The 17,354-nt window shown below is 43.2% G+C and overlaps 2 protein-coding genes across 8 annotated transcripts in view; one reads left to right on the forward strand and one right to left on the reverse strand.

The window, feature by feature from the left end:
- ccdc148 (coiled-coil domain containing 148) overlaps positions 1-1,836 on the reverse strand; it is a 64,411-nt gene extending 62,575 nt beyond the window's left edge. For all 3 annotated transcript variants that reach the window (XM_033024091.1, XM_033024093.1, XM_033024090.1), the window contains exon 1: positions 1,716-1,836. The gene's annotated coding sequence lies outside the window, so the exon portion shown is untranslated. The remainder of the gene's footprint in view (positions 1-1,715) is intronic.
- A 70-nt stretch (positions 1,837-1,906) lies between these two features.
- pkp4 (plakophilin 4) overlaps positions 1,907-17,354 on the forward strand; it is a 156,050-nt gene continuing 140,602 nt past the window's right edge. For 4 of the 5 annotated variants that reach the window (XM_033024086.1, XM_033024085.1, XM_033024088.1 and 1 more), the window contains exon 1: positions 1,908-2,126. The gene's annotated coding sequence lies outside the window, so the exon portion shown is untranslated. Of the gene's footprint in view, positions 2,127-17,354 lie in introns of all 5 variants that reach the window. The other variant, XM_033024087.1, reaches the window with a different exon arrangement.

Raw genomic sequence — 17,354 nt, forward strand, 5'->3', positions numbered from 1 at the left:
ACTCCAGCACTATTTTCTTAAAGCAGCATCTGCAGTTCCTTGTTTCTAATGATATTAACATTACTTTACATAAAATGTAATGATAACATTCTTTAATCAATTAATCAAGTTTAGTTTAGAATTACAGCATGGAAACAGGCTCTTCAGCCCACGCCAGCCACCGATCACACGTTTCACATTAGTTCTGTATATTCCTACTTTCTCATCCACTCCCTACACACAAGGATCAATTTACAGAGGGCCAATTAACCTACACGCCTCCCACGTCTTAGAGATATGGGAGGAAACCAGAGCACCTGCAGGAAACCCACGCGGTCACAGGGGGAACCCGCAGTCAGGATGGAAACTGGGTCTCTGGCGAGGTGAGGCAGCGGCTCCACCAACTGCGCTAAGTATTTCACAGAAACAAATGAAATACACACTGGTGCTGGAGTAACTCAGCGGGTCAGGCAGCATCTGTGCAGAACATGGATAGGTGGCGATAGACACAAAAAGCTGCGTTACTCCAGCTTTTTGTGCCCATCTTCTGTTTAAACCAGCATCTGTAGGTATGTTGCAAAGCCTACCTGAAGCGTCCTTGAAAATCTTCCGCTGCGGGTGTGCGCGATTTTGGCGCCGTTTAGAGGGGGCGGGTTTAAAACGCGATTTTCTCTAAGCTGTTCCAATCGAAAATGTTCAGCCTAGTTAATTATTAACGAAAAATCGCTGGAAGACCCCGTCGCAAAAGCTATTATTAGGTTTAAAGGCCTTGAATAATAGTTATAGTAGTTTAAAAATCAATCTTTAAACCCGCGACCGTCACCAACCGCTGGGTCTCATAAAGCAAATAGCAGAAGTTAGGTTGTATATTTTTACATTAAAAAGGGCTTCTAAAGATCCCGTTATACAAAGTTTACTATTGCGAGTAGCTCAATTTGGGCCCATTATATCGCGCAGTATTTTTCTGGGCATTTGAGGCACAAATCTACCGCAATGTGAACGTTCTAAACCAGCGCGTTCCACAGGATCCCACTAGAAAGCTGATTTAAATGGGCATTTATTTACAGCAATTAAACACTAAATTCCTTCCATTTGGCCTATAAATTAATGTAAATGAGATTTAAAAATCATGTTTTATTGTGAATTATTTGTGAATATTATTTGGACATTTAGGCTATTTAAAAATGTTAATCATTTATTAAGAAATGGATAGATGTTTAGATCTAGTAATTGAAGTCTGAAATTAGCTACAATTAGGTAACTAACTAATTATATGCTTTAATTTCAGGTCATCCAAGCAAGATTATTTTATATTTGTTTCAGAATGCTTCAATCTATGATAACTGAAAATTTCATTCAGTTCTCTTAATTTTTAAGAAAGTTATGGGCTTTTGACTGTTCACGATCACAGCTTTTTTGTTATGTCCATAGAAAATCAATAGGGAACAAGATGCTCATTTCCCAGTATGAAAATGACCATAACTTTTTAAATACTTGAGATATGAAAGTGAATTAGGTGTCGAATTAAACTTATTTTTATGCTTTATCTGATGGGATAAATTACAGACTTGATTTTTAAAATCTCAAAATTTTGTAACATTGCTAGCATCTGTAGTTCCTTCTTACACATGGAAAGATGACCTTTCGGTTCGGGACCCTTCCTCAGACCGAAAAAGTCTGAATAGGAAAAAGAATTTCCTTCGTTAGTGCGAAACTGATAGCAAAATTTAACTCACATCTCACGGGGAGGGAGGGGGGGGGAAGGAGGGGGTGGTTCACCAGACGCAGGCCGGGCGCCTCGGACGGATGGGCCGGAGCAATGGCGGCCCTGGAAGGATCAGCGGCTTGTTGACAGCACGGCCGGCGCCATGGCAACCAAGTACTCGCCCTGCGGTTGGCTGTCATGTGGCGCGGCGAGTGGCCAATAGCGTGGGGGCCAGGTGGTGGGTGACCAGTGTGGAGGGGCCGCGCCTCGCACCATGGGCGGCGACGCCTCGGCGCTCCGGCTTGGAGGCGACAAGATGTGAGCGCCAGGAGGTCGATCGGTGGTACGCGCGGTCTGGATGGCGCTCTCTCTTCACCGTTAACCTCTCCCTGCTGTTCCGTTCGAAAGCCAGGCCCCGTGTTTGCGTGGAACCCCAGAGCAAGTGAGTATCCCGGCGTGTGGAGTGGGGGGAGGCCAGTTGCCGGGTTACGGACAGGTGTCCGTGTCCTCAGGCCGGCGGGACGTGGAGGGACCAGTGTGGGTCGCGATGGAAAGTGCAGGCACTGCTCAGCTTATACCCCTCATCCCCATCCTCTCAATTCCACATCAGTAGTGATATTTTTTTTAATGGAAGCATTCCTTTCATTTCATTTTCTCCTGATCACTGGCTCTCCATTGTTCCCAGAATGAACAAGAACCCATCAAAAATATGTTGTGTCAATTCAAATGCGTCTTCGCAATCCTTGCACACATTGATGAGAGTCGCCTAGAGTGAAGGTGTGGCAACCAAGCTTGTTATTTGAGCAGTGTTTTGAATTCGAGCCCTGATATGTCCTTTTTCCTCCTGTTAATATATTTTCAGTGTACCGATCGAGAAATATATATATTTTTTAAAACTTACAAAGGGAATGGAAGCCCCTAAGCATGAATTTGTATCATCCTAGGCAGTATAGTACGCCTTTGCGCCAGTGTATGGTGCATTGGCTGTACGAGGCTGTCGAGAATATGATCACTGATTGTGACTGGTGATAAAACAGCCCTTGTGCGGTTATTGGGCGTTACCAAATCACAGCGTGTGTGACTTTTTTGTTAACTTTACTGAGTAGCAAATGTGCATTTAAAATTGGGTATTTTCACAGTTACAGGTTTACATTGATTTAAAATAAAATGTAGATGATTTATTAAGAATTACCGCAGAAGTAAATGTTTGCGAGATCAGTTAACGTTGAATGAATTTTTGATCGTCAACTAATTATGAGATTTTTTACAAGCTTATTTCAAATCTGCTCATTGAAATGAAATGTCTGGTTGTGGTAATTGTGAGTTAAACCTGTGTTCATTTCCTAAATTTGTTTTTCAAAAAGCAAAAAATTGTGGAAATGTTATATTTGTCCTCTGTAAACTGTCCCCAGTGTGTAGGGAGTGCTGTGATAGTGGTATAACATAGAACTAGTGTGAACGGGTGATTGATGGTCGTCGTGGACTTGGGTGGGAGGAAGGGCTTGTTTCCATGTTGTATATTTAAACTAAACTAAAGGAGTATTTACAGTAAATTTATACAAACCTGTGAATTCAATGACACTGGCGTGTTTGTGTAATTCATTGGATTTGTCAATAACCATGTTCATTGTCAATATTTTCTCAATCACTTTGTTCGTTGTTCTCTGAAATATTCTTAATGATTTTGCTTTGACTGAGCTTATTGTCCTTTATAAAAGTAACTTTTGTATAATACTGTTACCAAATCCCATGTTTCAAGTGCAAAATCACGCATTCTCCATTTTATTTCAAAAAATATGAAAGCTATAGGATAAGAAGTCACTAAGCAGATTGCAGATCATGTAATGGAGAGAGGCTGGCAAAAATGTCTGTCGTAGTAAATTCAACTTGGCAGTGAATTTAGTTTTGTCAGAATAGATATCTGTTGAGAATGTCATCCAGAGTATAGACAGCTATGTTTACAACACTGTTCCATCTTAAATATTCATGTAAAGTACATTAACTGCTTTGAAGTTCAGGTAATTAAATGCAAGGATTCATTAACAGTGCAGTACACGAGCAAGCTTTTTGGCCCGCAATTTCTGTGCTGATCATGATGCCAAGTTTTTTTTAAATCTCCTCTGCCTGCACATGATCCATATCTTCCCCCCCCCCCATTACCTGCACATTCACATGCCTATCTAAAAGCTGCTCAAAAGCCATCTTGCCTGCTTCCACCACCTCCAGGCAGCATGTTCCAGGCACCCATTACTATATTTTGTTGAATAAAAAAACTTTCCCCATCACATAATTTTCTTTAAATATTCCCCCTCAACTTAAAGAAGTACCTTCTAGTGTATGACATGTCCACTCTGGGGGAAAGGCTTTGACTATCTATCCTGACTATGCCTCTTGTAATTTTATATACTTCTATCAGGTCTTCCTCAATCTCCAAAGCTCCAGAGAAACAAGTTTGTTCAATTGCATGATTAGTGGGTGCAACATATAGTATAATTGCAGGAGTGAATTATTTTCTCCTCTTTGTACTCCATGCATGCCTTCCTGTACTGTATATAACCTCATCCCATGGCACAGTCCTAGGTATTTAAATATTTTAAATATCTTTTGACGTGAGCGTGGAGAGAGTACAATCGTCCAAGGTGGAACAGTGATGCAACTTGTAAAGTCGTTGCTTTACAGAGCCAAAGATCCGGGTTCAATCCCGTCTTTGAGGAGTTTGCACATTCTCCCTGTGACTGCCAGAGTTTCTTCCAGGTGCTCTGTCTTCTTCCCACACGTCAAAGACATGTGGGTTGGTAGGTTAATTGGCCTTTAAATTGCCCCTTGCATTTAGATGAATGGGAGAATCTGGTGGGGGAATTGCTGACAATACGGAGAAAATTATCATTGGAATAGGATTTGTGAAAATGGTGGTTGGTGTGGTCTCGGTTGGGTAAAGGCCGAGACCCTTCTTCAGACTGATGTGAGGGTGGGAAGAAGAAAGGAAGAGGCGGAGCTGGTGAGCTGAGGGAGAGCTGAGAAGGGAAGGAGAAAGCAGGGACGACCTGAAATTAGAGAAGTCAATGTTCATACCGCTGGGGTGTAAACTGCCCAAGCAAAATATGAGGTGCTGCTCCTCCAATTTATGGTGGTCCTCACTCTGGCCATGGAGGAGGCCCAGGACAGAAAGGTCTGATTCGGAATGGGAGGGGGAGTTTGTGCTGAGCCACCGGGAGATCAGGTCGGTTATTGCAATCCGAGCAGAGGTGTTTGCCGAAGCGATCGCCAAGCCTATGCTTGGTCTCACCGATGTAGAGCAGCTGACACCTAGAGCAGCGGATGCAATAGATGAGGTTGGAGGAGGTGCAGGTGAACCTCTGCTGCACCTGGAAAGACTGCTTGGGTCCTTGAATGGAGTCGAGGGGGGAGGTAAAGCACCAAGTGTAGTAATTACAAGTGTGAGAATCCTGATCTCTCTTTTATAAGAGCAAGGATGTATTTCATGGATGACAATGTGTCCAGTTCTGTAAACCACACTTTGGGAAAGATATGAAAGCTTTGGAGATCGCGTAGAAGAGATTTACCTATGGATTCCGTGTATAAGGGCCGTCAGCTGTGTGGATAAATATAATGAAGAGTGTAGACGCAGATAAATTATTGTAATGTAGGAGGATTAAGAGCTAGGAAATCATAGAATCTGGAATGCAATGGTACATCCAGTTCCATTTGGAATACTACAATTAAATATGTATCTGGAAGGAAAGTTGAGCAGTCGGTAGTCGCTGCCTCACTGCACCAGAGACCCAGGTTCAATCTTGGCCTTGGATACAGCCTGTGTGGTGTTTGCAAATTCTCTCAGTGATCACGTTTGTTCCAATTTCTTCCCACATCCCAGACAAATAAAAAAGAGACCCGGGTTTGATCGTGACCTTGGGTGCTTGCCTGTTCTCCCTTTGACCGCGTGGGTTTCCTCCGGGTGCTCCAGTTTCCACCCATGTCCCAAAGATTTACGAGGTAGGTGAGTTAATTGGTCTCTATAAATTGGCCCTAGTCTGCAGGTGAGCATTAGACTCCAGGGTAATTTATAAATTAAAGGGGTGAATTAAAAAATGGGATTGGATTGGTGCAAATGGCTGATTGGTGATCAGCACAAACTCAAGCCAAAGGGCTGGTTCTGTGTTTTAGTCCCTACATGAATTTGCAGGTCCATGGATAGTGCTTCCACAGAGCTGATACAGACTTTTTTACAGCCATTTTTGGTGTAACATGAATAACTTTTGATGCAAGAATGGATACTAGCTGGGTATCCATTCTTGCATCAAAAGTTAGTCATGTTATTTCCTTTATCATGTATCTACACTGGATGGCTCAATTGTAATCATGTTTTGTCTTTCTGCTGACTGGTTATCATGCAACAAAAGATTTTCACTGTACTTCGGTACAGGTGACAATAAATTAAACCTAACTCAACTATTCTCGTGTTTTCTAAATTTAACGAAGGATGCGTGAGGTGCTGTTGCAGATGCCTGGTTGGATTGCTTCATTGCCATTATAAATGTACACTACAGCATGATTTTGTGCTTTGGAGTTTGTGGAAGCTTTTAAGGTACTGGATGGTATCGCTATTCTTATGCATTGCTTTGAGATTGAAAATGCAATCATCCATGTAATTGGAGAATATTCTGTCACACAACTGACTTGTGCCATGAGTATGGTAACGGCAAACTTAATCTGCCCTTGCAAGTGTAGTATTTTTGTGGCCAATCAACTTAATTTTCCGACAGTCATAATCCCTGGGCTGTTGGTGGTCGGGAACTCGGCAGTAACTAGTGTACTTGAATGTCAAAAGAAATTGTGGAGTCTTGCTACTCCTGATTTTTTTTATTTACTTATTTATTTTTTACAGTTTAGTAGCTAGAGTTGGTCCCAAGACTTGATGAGCCACTAATAATACCACACCGTGCTCATGAGTTGTACTGGAACTCAATTTTGCCGCTCAAGTCAGTCTTGGGCTACAACATTGCCATGGGATCTTGGTTTAGACCCACTATATGCTGTTATGAATTACAATTTTTAACTCTGTAACATAATGTGATGGCTCTTCAGTGTAATAATGGAATTTTGTCTCCAGGATGATTGTGTTTGCCCTTTATGCCTTCACTGTGAGTCCTGATGCTTGATTAGTCTCTGAGGTGGCTCTCCAGTTTAGATACCTGTTCATAGAGTCATGCAGCACAGAAACAGCCCCTTTGGCACAATATAGGTGCAGACAAGAAGATCTTTGCTTTGTTGGACATGCCCAAATATTTGAATGTTTCCTCGGTCCATGTCACATAATCCTTATTAGCATTTTAGTATAACAGTACCTTGCTGGTTAATCACACTGTCAAGTCGTGTTTTTTTACAGCATCCTGGCAGTTTTATGGTGGTTCTGTTTGTAGATTTATTTAACTGACTTAAAATTTCGTAGCTGCTTTTCCAGAATGAATTTGTTATCTCCAGATAACTATCCAGGCCATGGAATTACAAATCCAATAATATAGTTACTACACTACCATAACATATGATTTCTTTAAGGACAAGGTCTTTATTTTAGAATGCCAGTTTATATACCGCGTTTTGAATGGTACTTTACAGAAAGTTATCAGAAATTGAAACGGCACTAAAGATAAAAAGGTGAATGATAAAAATACCTGTTCAAATAGGTTTTTGAGAACATCTTGATAATGGAAAGGAAAATAAAGTTGAGAAATTCGGCAGTTAAAGGCATGGCTGGTGAGGTTAATTCTTAAATTCACACGTGCTCAAGGACTGAAAATTTGGAGGGGTGCAGATGCCAGTGGGTTATGGTCTGAAAGAAACTGAGAGATTGAATGATGGGTGAAATTTTCAAATCTTGAAAGCAACAAACCATCTAGATGAAAAGGTCAAAAGTATGGTTGGTGAGCAGGACTTGTCACATTGTAATGTAGGCAGCATGTGTTTACAACAATTTACAACCAAGTCCCAGGGTACTTAAGGAAGTAGCTCCAGAAATCGTGAATGCATTGGTGACCATTTTATAATGTTCTATAGATTCAGGATCAGTTCCTGTGGATTGGAGGGTAGCTAATGATATCCCACTTTTTAAGACAGGCAGGAGAGAAAGCAGGGAATTATAGACCAGTTAGCCTGACATCGGTGGTGGGGAAGATGCTGGAGTCCATTATAAAAGATGAAATAGCAGCACATTTGGATAGAAGTTACAGGGTTGGTCCGAGTCAGCATGGATTTACCATGGGGAAATCATGCTTGACTCATCTTCTGGAATTTTTGGGGATGTAACTAGGAAAATAGACAAGGGAGAGCCAGTGGATATAGTGTACCTGGACTTTCAAAAGCATTTGATAAGGTCCCACATAGGAGATTAGTTGGCAAAATTAGAGCACATGGTATTGGGGGTAGGATACTGACATGGATAGAAAATTGGTTGGCAGACAGGAAACAGAGTAGGAATTAACGGGTCCCTTTCAGAATGGCAGGCAGTGACTAGTGGGGTACCGCAAGGCTCGGTGCTGGGATCGCAGCTATTTACAATATACATTAACGATTTAGATGAAGGGATTAATAGTAACATTAGCAAATTTGCAGATCACACAAAGCTGGATGGCAGTGTGAACTGTGAGGAGGATTCTATGAGGATGCAGGGTGACTTGGACAGATTGGGTGAGTGGGCAGATGCATGGCAGGTGCAGTTTAATGTGGATAAATGTGAGATTAACCACTTTGGTGGCAAAAACAGGAAGGCAGATTATTACCTGTATGGTGTCAAGTTGGGGAAAGGGGAAGTAGGCAGTGAAGAAAGCTAATGGCATGTTGGCCTTCATAACAAGAGTAGTTGAGTATAGGTGCAAAGAGGTCCTTCTGCAGTTGTACAGGGCCCGAGTGAGACCACACCTGGAGTATTGTGTGCAGTTTAGGTCTCCTAATTTGAGGAAAGACATTCTTGCTATTGAGGGAGTGCAGCGTAGGTTCACAAGGTTAATTCCTGGGATGGCAAGACTGTCATATGTTGATAGAATGGGGCGGCTGGGCTTGTGTACTCTGGAATTTAGAAGGATGAGAGGGCATCTTATTTAAACATATAGGATTATTTAAGGGATTGAACATGCTAGAGGAAGGAAACATGTTTCCAATGTTAGGAGAATCCAGAACTAGGGGCCACAGTTTAACAATGTGGGTAGGCCATTTAGAACGGAGATGAGGAAAAACTTTTTCACCCAGAGTTGTGAATCTGGAATTCTCTTCCTCAGAAGGCAGTGGAGGCCAATTCTCTGGATGCTTTCAATAGAGAGTTAGATGGAACTCTTTAGGATAGCGGAGTCGGGGGATATGGCGAGAAGGCAGGAACAGGGTACTGATTGTGGATGATCAGCCATGATCATATTGAATGGTGGTGCTGGCTGGAAGGGCCGAATGGCCTACTCTATTGCCCATAGCTCTCTAAACCTTTCCTATGCATGGACCTGTCCTAGTGTCTTTTAAATGCTTTTATAGTATCTGCCTCAACTACCTCCTCTACCAGCTCGTTCCATATGACAATCACCCTCTGAGTTTAAACGTTGCCCCTTGGGCAGGCAAGGAAATCGCTATCAAAATATGGAGGGGACAGGTGGGACACATTTTTTTGGCGGCTGCGCGCGCATGCGCACACTCACGCGAGGCTTCGGAGGCTCAATCCAGCACTAAATGCAGCTCAACTCTGCCTGTCTCGCCGGGTTAACCTACAGCCCTGCCTGGACTGACGGGACACCAGCGCGGCTTCTCCGTGCTGGCCATATTTCCCGCGTCCAGGCAGGGCTGTAGGTTAACCTGGCGGGACAGGCAGAGTTGAGCTGGGTTTTGCGCTGGTTGTGGGCCGGGGGGTACAGCTCCTGTCTGACTCCCGACCTCTCTGGTCACCCGTGGGGGGGGCACTCGGGTGGGAACGGGACAGCGCCAGAGAGCCGGGATCGATCCTGGCTGCGGATGAGGCGCAGGTCTGTGCCCAGAGTGTTTAGGCATGTTTCCCTCCTCCAATCACCGCACTCTATCCTCAGTCGCATCCCCCCCCCCCCCCCCCCACTCCTCCCTCCTCCAATGATCGCTGAATCATCATGTCCCGCCCCCATTGCCTGCTGACCGATGTCTCTCTCGTCCAACCGGCGCCCTCGCTCAGCAGTCCCACCCCCACTGTCTCGCGGAAAGCGGAGATTTCACCGGGTTTTAAAATCCGGATTACAAAAACTGGGGGGGGGGGATATCCCCCACCTCTCAAAAAAGAGGGGGGACATGTACCCCCCTGGCCCCCCCCGGGATTTCCGCCCCTGCCCTCGGAGTCCCTCTCGCCGCCTTCCTCTGGTTCTTGATTCCCTTACCCTGGAGAGTAAAAAACTCTGCATTCACCCTATCTATTCCCCTCATGATTTTATACAGTGTTCAGCTTGAAAAAATATCAGTTTGTTCATTGTTGGATGTTGAATAAACTATCCGACAGTTGAAACACTGGAACAGTCGAAAGAGCTGGTGATAGTAGTAGAGCTAAATGTTATCGTATGCAAATGAAAACAGCTGTTACCTACAGGTAGTATGTAATTCAGTGGAGAAGAAGACTGTCAAGGAGATATCCCTGGGGAATGCCAGAGGTTTGGGAGTAGGAAGTGAAGCAATTGCTGGATTTTCTGTGGTCATGATTGAATAGATAAAAGTGCAGCTCAGGCAGTGTGTTCCAATTTGTGTAGTGTTTTTATCTTGCAGATCTTGGAACCTTTCAGAGTGGTCAGCTTGTCGAAGGTTGAAGACAAATGGAGATGAATGAGCAGAAATAGATTGCATTGATCATAATCGTGTTTCGTTACAGACTTAACAGCCTTATCTTTATTTCCAACTGTTTCATTATCTAACCTTCTAGCAAAGATTCTAAAATCTTTAAACTTTGGTAAGCCAACTGAGCAGAAGTTACACGCATCATAAATATTGCGCTTAAGTCTTGATAAAAATCAGCTTTAGTATAGTTACCAGCCCAAAGTGCACTGACTGTGGCTTGTTCTTTCCGCAGCACACTGCCATTTACTAGCCTTATCCTTGATCCTTTTTTTATTTTTCATCCACTTACCTAATTTTTGTTTTGTTGAATTCCATGTGGTAGAGCATTGTTAATTTGATCCTGCGTGCTTTACAAAACACCTAATTTGATTAATTTACAACATATCATCACATCTTCATGTGAATTTGTTAACCTTTGGAATTAAATTGTTCATTATTTAATTTCTCCGTCCCTCAGTTCTTGTAAATGTTTGGTCTCTGTTCCAAAGAGGGGTAGGCCAGGGAAATAATCTTTCATTCTTTCTCATCTAATATCCTGTTTGTATAGTAAACCTCAATCGTAACCTTTCTCTAACTCCATGTGTTATGTTGAGGTGCTGTGAAGTCCATACAAGTGTTTCTAATTGAGTGTTGCTCTTTAACCTTTGCCCAGCATCACAAAGTTTTGGGCTGAAGGTAAATTTAGATTCTGACTTTCGAGTGTACCACTTTGAACCCTGTAATGAGTAGCATTGCAAAAAGTGATCACATACACCATCATGAGTAATGTGTATAGTAGATATTAATTCAATTGCTGATTGGCAATAACGATGGTCATCTATAATCACATTCCCTTTCCTTCACAACCAACTATTTTCTAACCACATTTCTATCTCTTATCCTTGATGGGAATTGGTAGTGATTTGGGGGAGATGGGAGAATGCGATTGCACTTGCATTTCTTTCAAGTCCATTTAAAATTACACTTTCAAATTAAAGCTATGCAATGCTTAGCTGTCTGTTCACTGTGCCATCCAACTATAGTTACACACTAACTATTCCATCTCTACCTTTTGGAACCTAGTACAGTACAGGCCACCACGTCTGCACTGACAGTGATAACACATGGTCTGTATCCTTCTTGTTCCATGCCTGTTCTTGTCTAAATGCCTCTTTAAAAGTAGCTATCATGTCTGCTTCTACCACCTGCCCAGCAAAGCATTCCAGGCATTTACAACTGTGTAAACAGACATTTCTTGCCATGCATCTTTTTAACGTTTCCCCTCTCATCGTAAACTTTCTCCCTCTCACAATGAACTCCTTTGGAAATAGACTCTTATCTATGCCACTCATAATTCTACAGGATTTTGTATATATACTTCTATCTTTTCTAAAGGAACTGCTATTACCTTAAGAATGAAATCTAGAATTTCCCCAATGATAGATCAAAATCTTTTTGAGTAGTTCTTTCAGATTGTTGCTTTACCTCCAGACTTTTGTTTCTCACTCCACGAGCCTACCAGATGAATGCCTATCTCTCTCTCTAATAGTTTCAACCTGAGACAGGATTTGAGCATCTTGGAACAATGTCACAAATAACATTTCTGTGAGCAACTGTACACCATCAATCTATAGTTCATAGTTCAATCAAAAGTTCATAGTACCACTTTTTCTTAAGTTTGTAGCTAGGACAATCCTGGAGCCAAAATCCCACCCGGTTGCCTGTTGGTTGATGATAGTAATTTGAAGTAATTTTCTTTGTGGTTGCTATGCGTATTGGCTGCTGCTTTTTGTGTACAACAACGTACAACATTGAAAAGAAGATTGGACCTTTGAATTATTGTATCACCATATAAATTCAGTGGTACACCCGTTTCCAAAGCAAGGAAATCTAAATCTCCTCCAAAGACCGCGTTCATGAGACATTTTTTATTTTAATTACACAAACTGATTTATACCTCAACAAAGATATTGATATTTTAAATGCTGAAAATATTAACAACCTAACCTCTGCATGGATTGTAATCAAACAATTGCAAGACAATATTTCTTCTCTAAAATGTGTGGTGTTTTGCCATTTTTAAGCAAACATGTAAAACTTGGGAATTCAATCAGTAGTGTATTCAGTCATTGGTTTTAAATAATTCACTAGTTTACAATTCAAATTATATTCCTATTGTTAAAACAATTTAAAAATTCTACTACTACCTACCTCTTCCCCTTCTGCCACAATCAATTCCATATGCAATCAAATTGCTTGGATTTGCTAGGTCATTTGGCTCTGACCAACCAAAAATGTTTCAGTATTATTTGAAACATTGAAAAATGTTACTTATTTCACATGTCACCCATCTCTCCAGTGCCATCAAAAACTAGTTCCCATGTGAAGTGTCTCGACCTGAAATGTCACCCATTCCTTCTCTCCAGAGATGCTGCCTGTCCAAATTAATTACTCTAGCATTTTGTGTCTATCTTCAGTGTAAACCAGCATCTGTAGTTCCTTCCTACACATGTTCCCAATAACCTGCAGGTTAGGAATTCCGAATATAGTCTATGCAGTTTACAAATGGTTGACAAAGTTTGGGAGCGATATAAATATACTTAGAATAGGTACTGGTATTTAACAAGGTAAGAAATAAAACACCTGATCCCACCAGATCACCAGTGACCTTGCATATATAAAATCGGGCATTTACTTTAGAAACCAATTTTGCGCCCATTTTTAATTCAAAACATACAAATTTGGATTTTTAAAGTCTCCTTAGATGTACCACTTTCTAAGATTTGGGGAAAATATATGGATTGGGGGGAATGAGCATTTCTTGTGCAGAAATTATTCAAGTTCAAATACTTCAGTGACTTTAATTGAAAATTCACCAAATGGGCTGCTTTTCTTGTAAATGGGCTGCTTTTCTAAAGCTGCCCTCGGGATGGCTGCTATGGAGAGGAGACGGCTGCCCACCTCTTTGCAGAGTGTGGATTTGCAAAAAGAGTCTGGAGAAGTATGAAAGGGTCCCTGGAACGATTTATCCCGAACAGCTCCGTCACAGAGGACTGTGATTTACGGACTGTTCCCAGGGACACATTCAGAGGCTGACATCGAGTGCTGCTGGAGGGTCATCAACTCGGTGAAAGACGCTCTTTGGTCTGCCCGAGCGTTGCTCACCACCCAGCAGAGCGAGATGTCTGTCAGGGAATGTTGCTGACTGGCCCACTGCAGACTGCAGGAGTACGTGCTAAGGGACTCGCTGAAGCTTGGTGCAGCCAACGCCAAGGCTCGGTGGGGGAGGGCCACAGTCTAGGGTCCTTCCGTTGTTGGACATGGTGGCACGGTATGGTGGAGACGCCCCTCAAATTAAATTAAGGGAAGGTATCCCACACCAGGGGGCCACATGAGTGGCACGGGTGGGGGACATTTTTGTGGAATTTAAAAGACATAAACTGTATTGAACAATCTCTATAGCCTACAAAAATGTCGGATGGAATTTTCGAACTGTGCACACATTGTATATATTTATTACTTGGACAGGGGCCACAGAGTGGCACGGGTGGGGGACAGTTTTGGTGGAATTTGACAAATGTAAAAATATTGTACTAAAAAAAATTTGTATAGTCTCCGAAAATGTCGGATGAATTTTTTGTTCGAATGGTTCATGAATTGTATATATTTATCAATTGAATAAAGTCTATTTTGAAAAAAAAAAAAAAAAAAGTAATACCTTTAAGCCCCTGTCCCACTTTGGAGACCTAAACAACAACCTCTGGTGACCTTGCCCGCCCCCCAAGGTTTCCATGAGGTCACCGGAAGTTTTGGTCACTCTCCCTAATGGTCGAAAGTGGTTCCCGCGAGGTCAAGGCTTCATCTAGGTTGCTGCTGTTTTTTTCATCATGTTTAAAACCGGCCTCGACTAAAAATAGGTTGCCGTTTTAAAAATCGATAATTTTTTAGTCGAAGGCGGTTTTGTTCATAGTCGAGGAAGGTTTTCAATATATGCGTGGGAGGTGGTAGAAGGTTGCAGGTCACCTCGACCTTGATTTTTTTTTTTTGGGGTAGCGGGCAAGGTCACCAGAGGTTGCTGTTTAGGTCTCCTAAGTGGGACAGGGGCTTTATTATTTTCCCATGAACTTTTCAATCATTTAAGCGCGGCACGGTGCAGCGGTAGAGGTACTGCCTTACAGCACTAGAGACGTGGGTTCGATCCGGACGGGTGCTGTGTGTATGGAGTTTGTACATTCTTCCCCTGACTGCATGGGTTTACTCCGAGATCGTCGGTTTCCCTCTACATTCCATAGACATACAGGTTTTTGTAGGTTAATTACCTTGGTATAAATGTAAATTGTCCCTAGTGTGTGTAGGATAGAGTTAGTGTGATCTCTAGTGTGTGCGGACCCGGTGGGCCAAAGGCCAATGGATTCATTGCAGTGATTTGCTTCAAAAGTCTTTCTCTTTTGGCCCTTCTAGATTCTGTTCTGCTTTGCCTGCTTCTCTGCTGATTTTCAGGAACAGTGAAGGCCTCTTTAAATCAATCATTGATTTTTAGTTCAAGTTCAAGTGAGTTTATTGTCATGTGTCCCTGTATAGGACAATGAAATTCTTGCTTTGCTTCAGCACACAGAACATAGTAGGCATTTACTACAAAACAGATAAGTGTGTCCATATACCATAATATAAATATATACACACATGAATAAATAAACTGATAAAGTGCAAATAACAGAAAAGTGGTTATTAATAATCAGAGTTTTGTCCGAGCCAGGTTTAATAGCCTGATGGCTGTGGGGAAGTAACTATTCCTGAACCTGGTTGTTGCAGTCTTCAGGCTCCTGTACCTTCTACCTGAAGGTAGCAGGGAGATGAGTGTGTGGCCAGGATGGTGTGGGTCTTTGATGATACTGCCAGCCTTTTTGAGGCAGCGACTGCGATAAATCCCCTCGATGGAAGGAAGGTCAGAGCCGATGATGGACTGGGCAGTGTTTACTACATTTTGTAGTCTTTTCCTCTCCAGGGCGCTCAAATTGCCGAACCAAGCCACGATGCAACCGGTCAGCATGCTCTCTACTGTGCACCTGTAGAAGTTAGAGAGAGTCTTCCTTGACAAACCGACTCTCCGTAATCTTCTCAGGAAGTAGAGGCGCTGATGAGCTTTCTTGATAATTGCATTAGTGTTCTCGGATCAGGAAAGATCTTCAGAGATGTGCACGCCCAGAAATTTGAAGCTCTTGACCCTTTCAACCATCGACCCGTTTATATAAATGGGGCTGTGGGTCCCCCTCCTACTCCTTCCAAAGTCCACAATCAGTTCCTTTGTTTTGCTGGTGTTGAGGGCCAGGTTATTGTGCTGGCACCATATGGACAGTTGCTCGATCTCTCTTCTATACTCTGACTCATCCCCATCAGTGATACGCCCCACAACAGTGGTGTCGTCAGCGAACTTGATGATGGAGTTCGCACTGTGACTGGCTACGCAGTCATGAGTATAGAGTGAGTACAGCAGGGGGCTGAGCACGCAGCCTTGAGGTGCTCCCGTGCTGATTGTTATCGAGGCTGACACATTTCCACCAATACGAACAGACTGTGGTCTGTGAATGAGGAAGGCGAGGAACCAATTGCAGAGGGATGCGCAGAGACCCAGTTCTGCGAGTTTGGTAACCAGCTTGGAGGGGATAATTGTGTTAAATGCCGAGCTGTAATCGATGAATAACAGCCTGACATATGAGTTTTTGTTGTCCAAGTGGTCCAGAGCGGAGTGGAGGGCCAGCGAGATCGCATCCACCGTTGATCTGTTGTGGCGGTAAGCGAACTGCAGTGGGTCCAGGTTTTTGTCGAGGTAGGAGTTAATTTGCTCCATGATCAACCTCTCAAAGCACTTCATCACCACCGGCGTTAGTGCCACTGGTCGATAGTCATTGTGGCACGTTACCTTACTCTTCTTGGGCACTGGTATAATTGATGCCCTTTTAAAGCAGGTGGGGACCTCAGACCTCACAGAAGTGAGAGGTTGAAAATGTCTGAAAAAACTCCAGCCAGTTGGTCCGCACAGGTTTTTAGAACACGACCGGGTATACCATCAGGTCCAGGTGCTTTTCGGGGGTTCACCCCTCTGAAGGATTCCCTTACGTTGGCCTCTGAGACTGAAATGCCATCACAGCAAATGGGGGATCGGGAAGGCACATCAGTATTCTCCCTATCAAACCGTGCGTAAAACTCATTGAGCTCGTCAGGGAGTGATGTTTCGCCGACATTCGAGCTGCCTCCTGGTTTCGCCTTGTAGGAGGTGATTGCATTCAGGCCCCGCCACAGCTGCCGAACAGTTTGGAGCAGAAGTCCCTTTTGGCCTTTTTGATGGCCTTACCAAGGTCATATCTGGACTTCATGTAGGCCACTGTATCATCGGAAGTGAATGCCCTGTGTCTGGACTTCAGAAGAGTGCGGATCTCAAAGTTCATCCAAGGTTTCTGATTGGGAAACACTCGGAAGGTTTTTGTAGGGATGCAGTCCTCCACACATTTCTTTACGAAGTCTGTAACGACTGTGGCATATTCCGTTGCCGAGTCCTTGAACATTGCCCAGTCTACAGACTCCAAACAGTCCTGGAGTTGTTCCTCTGCCCCCCCCCCCCCCCCCCCCCCCCGACCAGCTCTGTACTGTCCTCACTTCTGGGGGTGCGCTCTTTAATTGCTGCCTGTAGGCAGGAAGAAGCAGCACCGCGGTATGGTCGGATTTACCGAAGTGAGGGCGAGGGATAGAACGATAGGCATTCTTGATGGTGGTGTAGCAGTGGTCGAGGGTGTTAGGTCCTCTGGTGCAGCAGGAGACATGTTGGTGGAAGTTAGGGAGTGATTTCTTTAGGTTTGCCTTATTGAAGTCC

Source organism: Amblyraja radiata, chromosome 7 (assembly GCF_010909765.2).
Source record: "Amblyraja radiata isolate CabotCenter1 chromosome 7, sAmbRad1.1.pri, whole genome shotgun sequence".
Classification (NCBI taxonomy): Eukaryota; Metazoa; Chordata; class Chondrichthyes; order Rajiformes; family Rajidae; genus Amblyraja; species Amblyraja radiata.